The sequence below is a fragment of the Coturnix japonica genome, chromosome 8 (genome assembly GCF_054131305.1).
Source record: "Coturnix japonica strain WE chromosome 8, WE-NBRP24, whole genome shotgun sequence".
NCBI lineage: Eukaryota > Metazoa > Chordata > Aves > Galliformes > Phasianidae > Coturnix > Coturnix japonica.
Window position 1 is genome coordinate 3,998,634 of NC_140670.1, and position 15,673 is coordinate 4,014,306.

At 42.8% G+C, this 15,673-nt stretch overlaps 1 protein-coding gene across 22 annotated transcripts in view; it reads right to left on the reverse strand.

Moving 5' to 3' along the window:
* The window catches only part of PCDH15 (protocadherin related 15), a 528,749-nt gene that overhangs the window by 313,261 nt on the left and 199,815 nt on the right, over positions 1–15,673 (reverse strand). For 21 of the 22 annotated variants that reach the window (XM_085554985.1, XM_085554984.1, XM_085554986.1 and 18 more), the window contains one exon: positions 733–794. The gene's annotated coding sequence lies outside the window, so the exon portion shown is untranslated. Of the gene's footprint in view, positions 1–732; positions 795–3,944; positions 4,017–15,673 lie in introns of those variants that run through there. The other variant, XM_085554971.1, reaches the window with a different exon arrangement.

The window sequence follows — 15,673 nt, forward strand, 5'->3', positions numbered from 1 at the left end:
GCCAGCCCCCAATGCTACGCTCTGCTGCAGTTTGCACTGACAGACTTTACAGCACTGCTCCAGCCACTGATGTTCTTTTTCAAGCTGAATGTCTTTCTTGGACCTTCACTAAAACATGCAGCAGGACATTTTACATCCATCGTGCTCACAAACAAAGCATTCCCACTCCTACAAAAAGCCACACTAAGCCAAAATAAAATCAAGTCAAGCTGACTTGCTTAGTCTGTCTACAACAGTAAGATATTAACATTCAGGTTCATGTCAAAATATCCAGGAACTACAACAGAAGGTAGAGTCAGATAATTCCATTTTGATTTTTGTGCACGTATTGGACATAGATTAAGGTGTACTGCTAATAGCTTCATTACTCTTTTCACTATAGCTTACAAAATGAAGCTATTACCAATAGAAATATGTAAAATCAACCTAAATGGGCTACATCTGACTGAAACAACTGGGTAGGTGCAGTATATTTGGCCTTATCTTAAACAGTGAGAATGGCAATCAATACAGCACGAACCTACCATTATAACATTTCAGCTACGCTTTAGTAACTTCCTATGGCCTTAAACATCTGAAATCAGCTATGTAATTACCACAGGCAAAGCTGTCCTCACCATGCATTAATATTCTGCTTATTTTTCAAATGCAGAACAGATGTGTTAAAGCATGTAAGAACCAATGCATTAAGGACCAAGAGCTCAACAAAACGTGTGTTTATGTCAAACTTACATGAACTTCTGAGCCCTCTTCATACTGCATCAAAGTCCGCTGCACTGTCACAGAGTGATGTCCTACAGGGATGAAAAATTGGGAAAACGTTATTCTTGCCCATTTCACAGAAAGTAATTCCGCTAACATTAATCCCCAACTGCTCCATCCTAAAAGCAAGACTAAGGCACACGGGGGGGGGGCTTTCTAAGAAGCCATTTGATGTTGACTTGCTACCAGAGCAACTCCATGCTCCAGATTGTATGAACTTGATAAGGTGCATTTGTTTCCTCCAAACCTGTTTCTGTGCATCAAAGCTGAAAACGGTAACATTGGCTGCTTTCTCTTAGCACAAATCTTACTACATTTACTAAGATCCAACTGAGATCATTCAGACACTCTTACAGAAGCATCCTGAGCTTTGTGAAACAGAGCAGACAGTGAAAGGGAAGGTCTATGCAGGGACAGGCTGCAGAAAGGGGTAAAGAAGAAACAGATGTCAAGACCTTGTAGCAGTAGCTTTGGGTCGAAGCAGCCCTGGGCAGGCTTTAAATGTTGTTAGATCCACAGCAATGATCATAGATGCCTCCAGCTGTGTGTACCAATGGTACATACAGTCAAGGAACATACTCTTATTTCTGAGGATGGGAGTGCTGCTGGTTCAGGAACTTCTGGAATTAGAGTTAGCGTTCTTTAAAGCTAAGAAAAGGTTACATGGCATTTTTTCATGAGATCCTCCATTCAGAAAGCTGCTTCTATTTTACTAAGCAGCTTTACACTGATTTCTCAGTTGCCCATAAGTACTCTTCAAAAAGATTAAATCAAAGTCTGAATGGCTTGCGAAATTCTCCCCTGCCAACCACAAAGAATCAAGAGGGATGAGAGGCTGAATCCCCGATTTAAGCAGGAAGGCTGGTGCTGTCCCAACTAATGAATGCCAATCAGAGTCTCATTACCCAGTGTGTTTCAGAAGTAAGCTAAATGACACAGAGGTTGTGTTCTCGATACAAGTAGCTGCACTGCTTCTAAAAAGAAAGACCACATACCTGTCTGGGGACCGTAGAGAAATACTGGGCTTCACCTTCCCTACAGCAGCAGTAGCACATCTACAGGTGCTAAATGATCAAGAAGAGGGCTGCCTAGGAGGCACAATTAATAATACATCCACTGCTCCGTGACCTCATTAACACCCTTGCTTATAGAAATCTTTTGCTTGAGTGCAAGCCACTCACTCCCTCCCCCAGGCACACAGGCTGCCTCACGCTGAGCAAACCGCCCAGGTACATAGAATTAGAGCAGCTCCAAAAGCAGATCACAGAAGGCCATGCAGGCAGCAGACACAACTTCCTCTCTCCTGCTCTGGAAAACAATCATGTAATCACACACAAACAAGGTTTCTTCAAAGGATCCAGCTTCTCTACCTGCTTACAGCTTGCTCCTCTGGGACTAATCCAAACACTGTGCTGCATTCAAGCAGTAACAAAGCAGATTCTTCACTTGAACAAGCAAAGGTTGTGTTGTAAATATGAAGTTTCACACACAAACTTCAGCTTGGTACAAACCAAACCACCCACACCAGGTCATCACTGGCTTGGCTTTCTCTGCATCATCCTTCCCAGACATTCAGACTACACCCATGGTGCAGAATCCAGGGGCAAGAGGTCCTGCTAGCAAGAATGAACTTGACATCTTTTACACAGCTTGGTCATTGTGGCTGTTTTCATTGCTGTTGGTAACACACTCAGTACTTCTGGAGTTGTTTCCTTTGATGCCTGAAGCTCAAGATCCTGCCTTCTTAGATCTACTCTGCCCTCTCTCAGCTCGCCAGGCCTCCTTTCAGCTGCTGCCCTTCAAATTCTTGCAGAGAACAGCAGCATGCAGGATTCAGAGAGATTTGCTCTATTTCATGGTCCTTTACCTCAAATTCCTTGCACAGTTGGTTATGCAGAAATTTAGGTAAAAGAAAACAAACCAAACACAATAGCAATAAAGATGCACTACAGCAGAAAACAATTTGGCTACACGGGCCACCACTAAATCAGAAAAGCTGCTGTGAATCCACTGCTAGCTTAATGAGGAGGTAAGTCATTAGCAAATGGAAACATTTAATCCAAAAAAGTCTGAAGCAATGCCAAGTGTCTTTTCTGTCTCTCAGTAGCAAATTCCCTGAGAAGCTCCAAGTAAAGCACAGTCACCGTGCTCATTGAAAATAAATACATAAAAACTGAGAAATGAAGTAACTGAAAGGAAACAGGTAAGGCTTGGCACACCCCCTCCACCATCAACATTCATATCCTACATGTTTCATCACAGCAAAATGAATTTCTGTCTTCAAACATTAAGATTTACAACTGAAATTATAATCCCTGCATCATAGAAGCCTTACACTGGAAGAGACCTTAAGGATCATCTAGCTCCAGCCCCCTGTCACAGGCTGGTTTCTGACCAGGAACAACACCTGCCCAACACCCCCATCCAACCTGGCCTTGAGTGCCCAACAGAGATGAGGCACCCACAGCTTCTCTGGGCAGCCCGTGCCTGGGATTCACCATCCCCTGAGTCAAGAATTTACTCCTAGTATCTAACCACCAATTCTTGTCCTATCACTATTAGGATATAAGATAAAAGAGCCTGAAAGCTTGATGCATTCCGTGGTTCAAACAAAGTCTCACCAACATTCTCTCCTTGACCAGGCAGCCTGCGATAGACAAATCTCACCAGAGGTCCTTAATTGGGCTGGCAGCTTATCTTATTCCACAAGCCCTCCATCAGATAGCGGCTGATTCTCAGAGGCAGCTCTTTATAGTCTATCAATTTCTCCACATGTATTCAAGAACTACCTGCACCTACTATCGCACGATTGGGTAGGAACCCCTACCATTAGTAGTAGGACAAAAAAAAAGAACTAACCCCTTTCAAAGGCCAGCATCCACAGCACCTAGCCCTACCTGTGCCCTGCTGCAGCTAATAGCAAACAAGGAAGGGACAAAGATGAGCACAGCAAAAAGGCTACAACAACAGCAGTGGTGCTGCTGGCCCCAGGAAGCACATTACAAACCAGCAACTTACTCCAAAGAGAGCATGATGCATAAGACAGCTTTTAAGCATGAAATCATATTCTCCTTAATTGATTTACTTCTGATGAAGCAGCAAGACTGCTTCCAACAGGTAGTAAGCAATACCAAGGAAAGTATTAACAGGCAAGCAGTCACAGAAAGAAGAGCTGAACTCACCCAGCTGTTGATGAGGCTCTCTGGCTGTACAGCACTCCTACTCCACAAGCAACCCAAACTCAAAAGATGCTCCCAGGCCACTTATATGAGCCAGGTACATTATATGAGCCTTGGGGGGTTGCACTGTGGGCCCACCCCTTCTGGTGGAGCACAGGTGAAAGCAATCTGCTTGTTCTCCCTGGGCCAGCCTCACCCCTTCACCAGGTGCTCAATCACCAGTTTAAGCCATCACTTAACAGCTCCCCTACACCTGACAAGTCACAAATGTACCTCTTTTCATCCCTAATGTGCAAGAAAGTTAAATGCTGCATGCTGTAGAACAGTTCCACAGTTCTGACAACATCATGGTTCTTCCTAACACCAGTGCTATAGATCGCAGCAGAGCCTTCCTGTAGGGCCACTGGAATCATAGAAAATATCATCCAAATTGTACTTTGTCACCTTCAATGGCAATGAGGCCTTTACCAGTATTCAAATAGTTTCTGCTTCTGTTTTAGTTTGGCACATTTTGTCTTTTAGCATTTCAAAAGCTCCTGAGAAATCTGAAAGGAAAAAAAAAAAAGACAGTGGAATGTGTTGGATGAGATGTTGAATTAAGCACATCCATATCCAAGGCAGGTTAATCTGCTTTGAGCACTGCCCTCAGCTCCAGCCATTTGCAGCCTTGCCTTTGAGCAACCAGCTCCACTGCACACCTGGCGGCAGGCTAGTTACATGTATCTTTAATATGAGGGAGGAGAAGAATATACCTTTGAAACTGCTGTCATTAGGAAGCCTCATGCCATAACCTGAGCATTATAGGCTGATCTGAGTTTAAAACTCAAAGGCAACACAGTTCCAGGTCTGATAGTTTTGACTTGCAAAGTAGTTTGTCAGTAGAGCAGAAGTACTTGTATGCAGAAGGGAGCAGCAACTTCAGGGGGTTTCATGCAGCTTATACATCAAACCTACAAGTAAGATAGATTCTATTGCAGCCCACATCAGTGGCTTTTGAAACCAGTTTTCTCTCTTTGCTGTGAAGGGACCTCATCAGCAAAGAAGACACACACACGTGTGAGGCTGTGGGGCAAGCACTGACAAGGCCTCCCATTTTCTCTCCGGTTCCTAAGCCGTATTGCTGAAGACTCTGGAAACAGAGAGGGGTTGTTGTGAGGGTTCAGACCCCTGAACAACCAGCAGCCTCCATGGAAACACCTTTCATTTTAAAGTGCAGCAAGACAGATTCTCTGACGAGGTCACGTTTCTCTGGAGGACTGGAATGACACATTTGGTACAGTGCTCAGTCAAGAGCTGAATTATTGCTCTCCCCAACTTGGCATTTGATTTAGCTGTCATGCTCAGTGCACTGGAGCTAATAAAAGGCAGTGGGCTGTTTCACTCCGGTGACTTGCAGGTCATGGAGAATGAAGGAGATGGTGTTGGCTATGCCTTGATATTTAGGATACAGACTTGCCGATTATTAATATATACGCGTATGGGCTCTTTTTCTAGACACTTAATAACATGTTCCAGTGAAGGGACAGGAGGACAGCCTGGATTTATACAAGTGTGGGAATGTTCCAGGAGAACCTATCACCTATTTAGCAAATGTACTAAGTTGCTTCTTTTCCATTCTTGGAAACAATTTCAAGATAAGGGCAAGTAAGGTAAGGCTCAGACCAGGTAAAAGTTCAGGGCTACCTCTGGAACACACAGCCATGAACCGAGCACAGGAAAGAGATATCTAACTTAACATCAAATCTGCCTTGCTAAAGCACCAATCAATGTGCATGGCCAAGAAAGATGAAGGCTAGCACTCCTGTCTTTCCATACACTGTATTCCAGAAATACCACATTGAAGGCTTTCTGGGATGCAGGAGGAACGGCTTGCTCTGTCTCAGCTTTAGAACAACTTTTAGTACAGACAGTAGGGCTCTATATACTCAGAACTATCCAACAGCAAAACACCAGGAATTATACATATATTTTTTCTGAGGTCTAAACACATAAAAATTAAGAGATTATTAGGTCAGTGGAAACCAACTTTGGTTGTGATGACAACGTTTTCAGTGATTGTAAATAATTCAGAAGAAGTAGGTCTTACAAAGTCAGTATGACATTATAAGCAGTCACATTTAATAAAACACCCATGCTGAATTAGTCACTGGTCCTTGAGAGTCAGAAGCATAGGGTAAGCTGGGAGGCCTCTAAATAAAGCTTTTAATTTACTGAGAAAATATGTCATAACATGTGGACATAACAGTATGTCCACATAGACTCGTATCATAGAATTGTAGAATAGCCTGGGTTGAAAAGGACCACAATGATCACCTCATTTCAATCCCCCTGCTGTGTGCTGGGTCACCAACCAGCAGCCCAGGCTGCCCAGAGCCACATCCAGCCTGGCCTTGAATCCCTGCAGGGATGGGGCATCCACAGCCTCCTTGGGCAACCTGTTCCAGTGCGTCACCACCCTTCCTCCTAATATCCAACCTAAACCTCCCCTGTCTCAGTTTAACACCATTCCCCCTTGTCCTGTCACCATCTACCCTCGCAAACAGCCGTACCCCTTCTATTTATATGCTCCCTCCAAGCACTGGAAGGCCACAATGAGGTCACATTGGAGCCGTCTCTAAAAGTAGCACATCTCCAAAAAGGACTTCTGCTAGCAGAAAGATGGAGAATAAGAGACTATGAGATGGTTCAGTAGGGCCACACTGTCATAACACAAGATCCCTGCGAGCTGAATCCAAGCTAGCTTTGTCATTTCCCTAAGAGCATTTGTATGCCTTGCTGCTGAAGGCTCTCCAGTGTCTGGAAAGGTTTAACTGCTGCTCTGAAGCACTGATATTTACAGAAGCAAAGCCTATGCTAGCATTGTTGAGTGCCTCAATACAAATGACAGATCCATTCAAACCCTGGGGAAGCATTGGTGTGTCAGGAAGATCATGACCTTATGTTCCTCTCCTCAAGTCAATGTTATACAAGACTGCAACTTATATTCTAAGATTACTGCTACGCCTCCATGCAGTAAAGGATACAGACCTCCTTGGAAACTTCTTCAGATCCTCAGCAGACTTGTTCTCAGGTTAAAACTACTGCTAAGCTGGAGCCACGATCAGTGCATGCTGGTGACCCTGGTTATGTCAAGAATAAATTTCTACAGATTTGAAAGATGCTTAGGCCACACTATGAACAGGGAGTGCAGGCGGGGTTGCTTGCTGCTATGGCTGGTGGGAGGGAACTGCTGACCTCTGTGGTTATCAGAGAAGCGTAGGAAAAGATGTAGGTTCTTCAAAGGGCAATGCTAATGAAAAAAAAAGAAAAGAAATCTCTATCAGATGCTAGATGATTAGAATTCATGATGACTCATACTCAAAGGCCTGTTTCTAATCCCTATATATGATAGCAACTTATCAAGACAGACAGCTGGTTGCAAAGATGCTTTAAAGCGTAACTAGCAAACCCGATGATTGGCAGCTTTTTTTCTTCCTTGTGAAATATATCAAATCTTTCGGTATTTTCACTGTCTCCTTTTCACACCTCTATGCTGGTACACAGAAGTAGCCATCATTTAAATTATGCACTGATGGTGAATTTATGTGATGCATTATCTAGCAGCTAGAGGAAAAGTGGACTCCGCTCTCATAACCATTGAGGTTGTTTTTCCTTCCATGTTGATTTACATCCAAATAACCCAACTTATCAACCTTGCAAATGTCAATCTGCACCAAGGCAGGCAGCTGAACAGTTCTTAAGCAGGCACTCTCCTTGGGACTGAAAGGTCGCTGTGTAACTGATTCTTATTGTGGAAATATTATACTTGGGTTTGGGAGGACTTTCTCCCCATCCGTGAAAATAATCACTGAAGGACTCAACAAAGAAACATCAAGGCCTCAGACTAAATTAAATAAAAGCTGTCAAAACAATTGATTTAAAATGCCAACAGAAATATACTCTTCTAATAGACTCAATAACACAACAGCACTGGTGGGCACAAGGAGCACCCACTGATCAAGGAAGCCCCTGCCTCACGCAGATCTGGCTGCCAGCTCTCTCCTGTGAAGTCAAAACTGCAAAACCTGCTGGGGCTGACTCTAGTTTCCACGTAGGAATTGCCTTATTGGCACCTGCCTTCTACCAGTTCATAATTCCCTTTAAAACATACTTTTCTTCCCTTTCCTCTGTATTGCGTCTCTTTCGGGGAAACAACTACACTTCCCCAAGGGATACAATCTAAAAGGTGACATTACAGCGACGGAAACCACCACACAGAACCTGGGGCTCCCTGTCCTAAAAATACACAGCAGAATCAGAAGGAACAATCTGGGTTATTGGAGGTGCCTTGTAATAGCTCAGGACCCACACTGAATCAGAACAGTACGTTTGAAATGCTAATGAAAGCTGAGTGCTAGTCTGACCATTCAAACTAGAGCCGCAGTTACTTAACTGAGAATATCTGTAAACCAGATTACCTTCAAATAATGATCCTATTTATGTGCAAAAGCACGTGCTTGAAGCATAACTGTTGGTGTGCGTGAATGTGAAATGCATAAGTAAAATACGGGGCCTATCAGCAAACTTGTAATAGCGTGTAAGAATACAAACTGTTTGAAAAGAGACGTCCAATGACCTTAAGCTACTAGTGCTGCTGTCTGGCCAGCTCACACCATGATGCTATGTTAGCAGCAATACACCAATATTTTAGTTTCCACTGTTTTAAAGGGGAAAATGTAAGAGATGACTGTGGAAGGAGGGTAAATACACAGCTCAAGAAGTCGAGCTCCATGGTCAAGTGGAGAGTCAGACTCAAGTGCATAACATAAGCCAACAAACCTTTGAGAACACATTCTCATGTGCAAGAACTACTTTATGTGAGGAAACAGCAGTGATTCAGACGTTACTGCAAAACTAATCAGAAAGTTCTTAGCTCAGTAAGAACAAAGCCATTTTTGTCATAAACAAGGATACTCTTGCTCTTAAGCAAACTTATATAGGGCAAGATTTGCCCTAAGGAATGGTGAAATCTTGTGACAGTGCTGTCAAAACACCTTGACAGTTACACGCTACTCATACGCTGCTCCTTGCTACCTCAAAAGAGAACAGGAATGGGCCTGAGAGCACCTAGTAGCATCAGACAGGGAGGCAGAACTGATACCCAGACAAGCCAAATTTCTCTATTTTCATCATAATATCCCACAGTATATGAGAGCTGAAAATTAACACACACATCTATGCATGCGTATATATCTTCATGATAATGCCTAGTTGCCCACTGGTGATGCAAGCCATGTAGCACAGGAATGGAGAATAGTACAAAAATACCATAACAATTTTATACTAATCATTTTTATGCCTTCCTACAGTGACACTGTTTATAGAATAGGGAAAGTTGTTGATAAAGGAAAGAATCTCCTACAAAGGCATCTTGATTACACATAGTGGGAGAGGTGAAAAAAGTCACCAAGTTAAATGGGGATTAGAGTTGAAGTACAGTTAAGGCTATCATTGCCTGCCTACACCGTAAGAATGAAAGAGCAAGGCAGCAGCGAAAGAGCAGGGCCGTGAAAGGACTGCAAAGGCCACCAGTGCTGCTATATGGTTACTGCTTCACATCCTGGCAGCTGGAGACGAGCTCCTGAGCCCCCACAGGGAGAGCAGATTACACTCAGTACTGAACCCACACGGTGCTCCTGGGTTAGGGATTAAGCTGATTAAGCCTGAGGATGCCAGGCTTTGCCAATGGGAAACGTTGCTAGTTCAGGAATGAGTTGAGGAGTTCATGTGGAAGATGCTATGGGACTCAATTTACAGCTAATAGAGGGAAGAGGACTGGCCATTCTAAAGATAAAGAGGTTGGAGGCAATGTGATTGGTGACCATTACTGGGATAATGAAAACTAGTTGTATATCACCATTTTTTAGGGAAAAGTACTACATATGAAATGGGAAATATTTCTTTTCAAAAACTGGGACATCATCTTTGAAGATGGTAACACTTACTTTCCTGTCCTCACAGGATGCTTCTGTTCCTTGGTGTCCAAGCACTACATTATTTTTCTTCATAGAGCAGAACAGCAGGCAGTTTTGACACAAAGCTTCTGCTAATGAGTTTACACTTTTCTATTTCATAATTAGCAGAACTGAATCAACTCTAGCGTTGTCTTTGACATCACTATTCTCCAGGGTTTTGCTGTTTGTTTCTTAAAAAGACCAATCCTCCTGTACTGGAGGATAGATGGGTCCACGCATTCACTGGATGTGTGACTTGTCTTGGCAAAGCACTGCCTCCATTCTCTGCTGAGTCTCAGCAGTCTGTTGCAGGGGCGGTCTTGAAGGAAATCCATCTTGAATGGTATTAATCAGTGAAAATTCCTTTGATAAGAAACCATCCCTTTTGGTTGAAAATAAGGAACCACCAGCCTGCTGCTCGATGTGTCTCGCATCATCATCATGCTGTTATTGGAACAGAAAACATACGTTGGCAGGATGATTCTGTCAAAAGCCTAAAGCAAATGCTATCCCACGGCTGAAGTTGTTCCTGGGGTGACTCTCCACATTGGCCCATATTTTAGCACTTCACACATCCCCTCTCTCTCACCTTCCTCCTGCATTTATCTTCACAAAGGGTTAAAGGATTCGTCTAGGATGAAGCAACCCCAAAGCAGTTCCTGTTACAGTAAATGAGAGTCATAAAACACCATTCAGCATAATTGTGCAGATGGTAGTCTTTGCTGTTTACAGGAGCCCTGACACTACTTCTGCAGACTCCCAGGAGGCCGGCTCCAGTTCCCTTTTAGCAAACCTCATCGCAAAGCTGCTCCATCAGTTAGACTGTTCACAATGCAGAAGCACGTTTCCTTGCTGCTTTGAACAATGAACAACATATTATGATACCCTGCATTATTTATGTTGGTTACCTTTTACCACAATATTTATTTATTTCAAGTTTCCATCTGCAGGTTCTGGCTACCTTTCACGCTACTGCCCTGCAATTGTGCTCTAATAGGAATCATTCTTACTTAAGATTCACCCAAGATTATTTATGGAATTAAGATGCTTTAAAATAACTAATCTTTCAGACTTTTAGCATGCGTGTTGCCTACGGTTTCAAACTATTTAGACCCTATGTATCTAGTATCACCTGATTGTGAGCAAGAACATGGCCTGAGTCTTGCTACATCCAACAGCCAGCACCCACCTCTCTGCAAGAAGGACTCTTCCACCTAGGGATGTCCACAGAACAAGGCAACCCTCACTATCAATATAAGCTGGGGGATGAAAGAATTCAGCACGGCCCTGCTAAAAAGACCGGGAGGTGTTGGTAGATGGGAGGCTGAGGTGATCCTGCCCTTCTGTTCTACGCTGGTGAAGCCTCAACTGGAGCACTGTGTCCAGATGTGGAGTTCTCAGTACAGGAGAGACACGGACCTGTTGCAGGGCATCTAAAGAAGGGCCACAAAAGTGATCCAAGGGATGGAACACCTCTCCTAGTAGGACAGGCTGAGAGAGCTGGGGCTGTGCAGCCTGGAGAAGTGAAGGCTCTGAATCTGGCACAGGTTGCCCACAGATGTGGTAGATGTCCTGTCCCTGGAGACTTTCAAGGTGATGCTGGATCAGGACCTGGGCAACCTTATCTTGCTGTGGGGTCCCTGTTCATTGCAGGGCAGTAGGACTAGATGACCTTTAACGACCTTCTCTAACTATAATGATTATATCTCAAAAATTATATGACATGAAAAGTGAAGGAGAACAGAAGAGGTATGACTGATATTCTAGCCCTCTGATGTGACTGGATATGTCACATGAAAACATCCATAACATCCTCTGAGACCAATCCATGAAAGCATATACTGCTTTAGAGTCCCAGCAGTGTTTGGAGAGTCCTTTGAGAATTTCTCTCATGCCTTTGGTTGCGTGTCTAACTTCAAATCAAAGCATACTGAAGATGTACCTCAATCCACTTAATTTTTTTATCAGTATTATTATGTTTTATTACCTCACTTGTATTTCAGCCCTTACTGTATTTTGAAAAAGCAAACAGACCTTTATTTTGTTATGAAAGCACATCAATCCTGTAATGCGGAGGTACGGAGGCGCACCATGCCAATACTTGTCTTTATCTACAATTCTCCAAGCTTAAATTTGTTTTCTTCTGATGACAAGTAAAAAAAGCCTATGCAACTGAAATAAGCATAGCAGAAGAGGGGAAACATTTGCCTGTTCCTTATTCCTTGCTCTCATCACAGAATCACAGAATGCCTTATGTTAGAGAGGACCTTAAAGATCATCCAGTCTCAACCTCATTGCCATGGGCTGGATCAGGCTGCCCAGGATCCCATCCAATCTGGCTCTGCACACCTTCAGAGATGGGGCATTCAAAACATCCCTATGCAACCTGTTCCAGAGCCTCACCATCCTCTCAGTGAAGAACTTCTTCCTAACTTTTAACCTACATCTACCCTCTTTTAGTTTATGCCATTCCCCCTGTCCTGTCTCTATCAGATCATGTAAAATGTCAGTTCTTCTCCAGCCTGTAAGCTCTCTTCAAGGACTGGAAGGCCTCAATGAGGTCTCCCTGGAGCCTTCCTCTCTCCAAGCTGAGCAAGCCCAGGTGCCTCAACCTGTCTTTGTAGGTGAAGTGCCCCAGCCTTCTGAGCATCTTCGTAACTCTCCTCTGGACTTGCTCCAACATCTCCACCCCCTTCTTGTACTGGGGGGCCTGGGCCTTGAATACACAATATTCAAGATGGGGCCTCACAAGGGGAGAGTAAAAGGGGACAATTACCTCCTTTGCTTTTATGGCCACTCCTCTTTTAATGCAGCCCAGTGTATAGCTGGCCTTCTGGGCTGCAAGCGCAGTTTTTCATCCACCAGGACCCCCAAGAATCTGTCTTTATTTTACAGTTCTATCTATGCCCAGCATTTCTTTAAGTCAACTGGTGGCAACGGTCAGCTCAGCGCTCATTACCTTGTGTGTTGGATTGTCATCCTTCTCACTCTGCACCCACCTATGCTGAATGCCACCTGCCGTTGCCTTGCCCTGCCACGTAGCTTTGCAGAATCCTACTGCAGTTTTCCAGCCAGCACTTGTCTTCACTGCTCTGAATAAAAGCATCATCAGCACACTGTCATCTTTTCCAGTTCATTTATCGGTGCAGTATCACAGGTTTTTAACAGAGATTCTTTTGAGACCCTCCTACCGTCATCCACTCACCCAGAAAACTGATCACTTCATTCTAGCTTCTGTTTCTTACCTATAGATCACATTTGTTTTTCACATAAACAGCTTTTATTTTATCTGACAAAAGTGCAATCTTATGATAATAGAGTATCTTGTCCTTTCGGCTTTAATCGGTAATTCTCACTATGAGAATCTGGCTGCTAATCAAAGTGGTTTGCTCCAAAATACTCCTGTAGGCACCTCCTTCTCCTCTTTCTCAACTGCCGAACATGTTTTGCCACATTTCACCCTCTCCTAGTCAAAAAAGGACTACTCGACCAACCAGCTCCTGGGTCTCACCTGGCACTGAAATGCAATGCCTGCTATCAAGGTTTGGAGACATCTAGACAATAGGAGGCAGACAGGCTGCTTATGTGGAGGTCAATTCCTTGTCTGTCACTTCTTGTCGTCCTGCAGCCTCCTACCTGGACATCCAATGCAAGGCTGAGTCCCACCCACACCTGCCTCAAATTTTACCAGATAACGTTTGGAACATCAAGTTTAAAATCCAAGAATTCATTTGATTGGAATTCAGAGAATTCAATTTCCTGGCTTCTACATTATTTAGGCTAAATTGTGTCTCTCTGGTAAGAAGGACTTGAAGGAAACTGTTCAGAGATGACAAAAGCTTCAGCTATGTGGTAGGACACTTCTATTAAAAAAATGCTGAACTTCCATATGCTGCGTCTCTTGTTGACCACAACAACAACCAACCAGCCAAATATAAACCAACCCTGTTAATAGTCAATGAGAGAATGGCAGCACACCTTAAATTTTATCCTGTCTTTGTTACATTGGTCCACACAGCCAACAGCCATTAAACACTTGTGTTCTCCTCATGCAAGCTTAAAAACTGTATCCAAGATTTTGCACCAGCATTACTAAAGGAAGCATTCCACAGAGCTGGCCACAAGACCTATCCCTTATGAATATTTCTAATGAGCTTCTTGCAACCTGGTAAGCCACCTCTCCTTACAGCTTGCCATAGTCCCCTTGTTACCCCACTCCTTATCTGCCTGAGCCAGCTTCTTATAATTTCTGCATTAATCTGCACCATCTCCACTTTAAATAATAATTTCCTTTGGGAATTGTACTGAATGAATGCTTCCTTGAAATCTAGATGGCTTAAGCTCATTGTGTTACTGTAGTCTGAGACATGCACTTCTTTCAGCAAAAAACAAATGTTACATTAGTCTGAGAAAATCTCCTTCTACCAAATATATAGATATAGGTATTTTATCCCACTTTTCACTTTTATTATATTCTTTATTACTTTTTTCTTCCAGTAAATACAAAGGTTGCAATGACCTAACTCGTATGTAACTTTCCATATTTCTTTTTTAGTATCTTTGCATGTAATGTCAACATGCACTGGTGAAAAGCACTATCCCTATAATGAAATACACAATTTTTTTTGCTACCAGACTGCCATGGCCAGAGCTAAAATCAGAAAAGTAATGCATGCAGTTTCTACAACAGAGGTAACTAATGGAAATGACAGTTTTCCTATCCCTTACCCATGTGCAAATCAATCACACAGACCAGGCAAAAACAACATCTCTCCTTTTGGTAGAAGAAGAAATAACTGCTCACTTACCAATGCAGGATGATTTTGTATTGTAATATTTGCAACTTTAAACTAATAATGGAGCACTCAGAAGTGGAATGGAAACAGGGAGAAGAGAAATGCATGGACAAGAATTATATCATGCTGTTTTAGAACAACTGCCTAGTATTGTTCATTAGGCTTTTAATGTGATAGCAGTTAACACTTCCTTTGTGTTTTCCACAGCAAAGAAAATATTTTCACTGTAGTTTACACTGCCATAAGAATTCAGTGCAAGACACCAATGAGAAGGAATCTGATATATTTCCATCTTCTTGCTTCTCTTTAATTGAAATTCCAGGTAAGAATTTACAAGTGAAAACATGACTTGAAGAGAGAGAACCTAGGTCATGACATGAATTTCCAACAGAAAGAACCATCTTTTCCCTGTGGTACAGCAGAGATGCTGAGCTGATTTCCATCTTGTGATTCAAATCAACAATTTAATTCTTAGAGCCATGGAGCGTGCAGCAGACATCATTCCGAAAGCTTCCTATGGATAGATTTTCAATCGCTTCCCCACATCCTTTCCTAAGTTAATCTTTATAAAGGACATGACTTTCAGTCACAAGTGCATCACATAAGCCTTGCCCTCACCATGTAACTCGATACAGTCATTTTAGCATAAGAAATATAAGTGAAAGAATGGAGCGGTTTCCAGGAAAAGCAATAGATGAAGTGGGACATGAAAACATCAACCCATAAAGAGGTAGACTGAGCTTCCAGGAATGCATGTTATTAAATGGATTGCTGGACAGTGACTTTTGGAAACCACTTTTGCCAAAAGCATAAAAATATTCAATGGGAAATAATGGTACCTTAATTGTGCTTGTCAGACACAAATGTTTAGATGATACGTTGATTACCTGGAAAACAGAAAATTAGTAATACTGTTCATATTTTAATTACTGATTAATAAGAA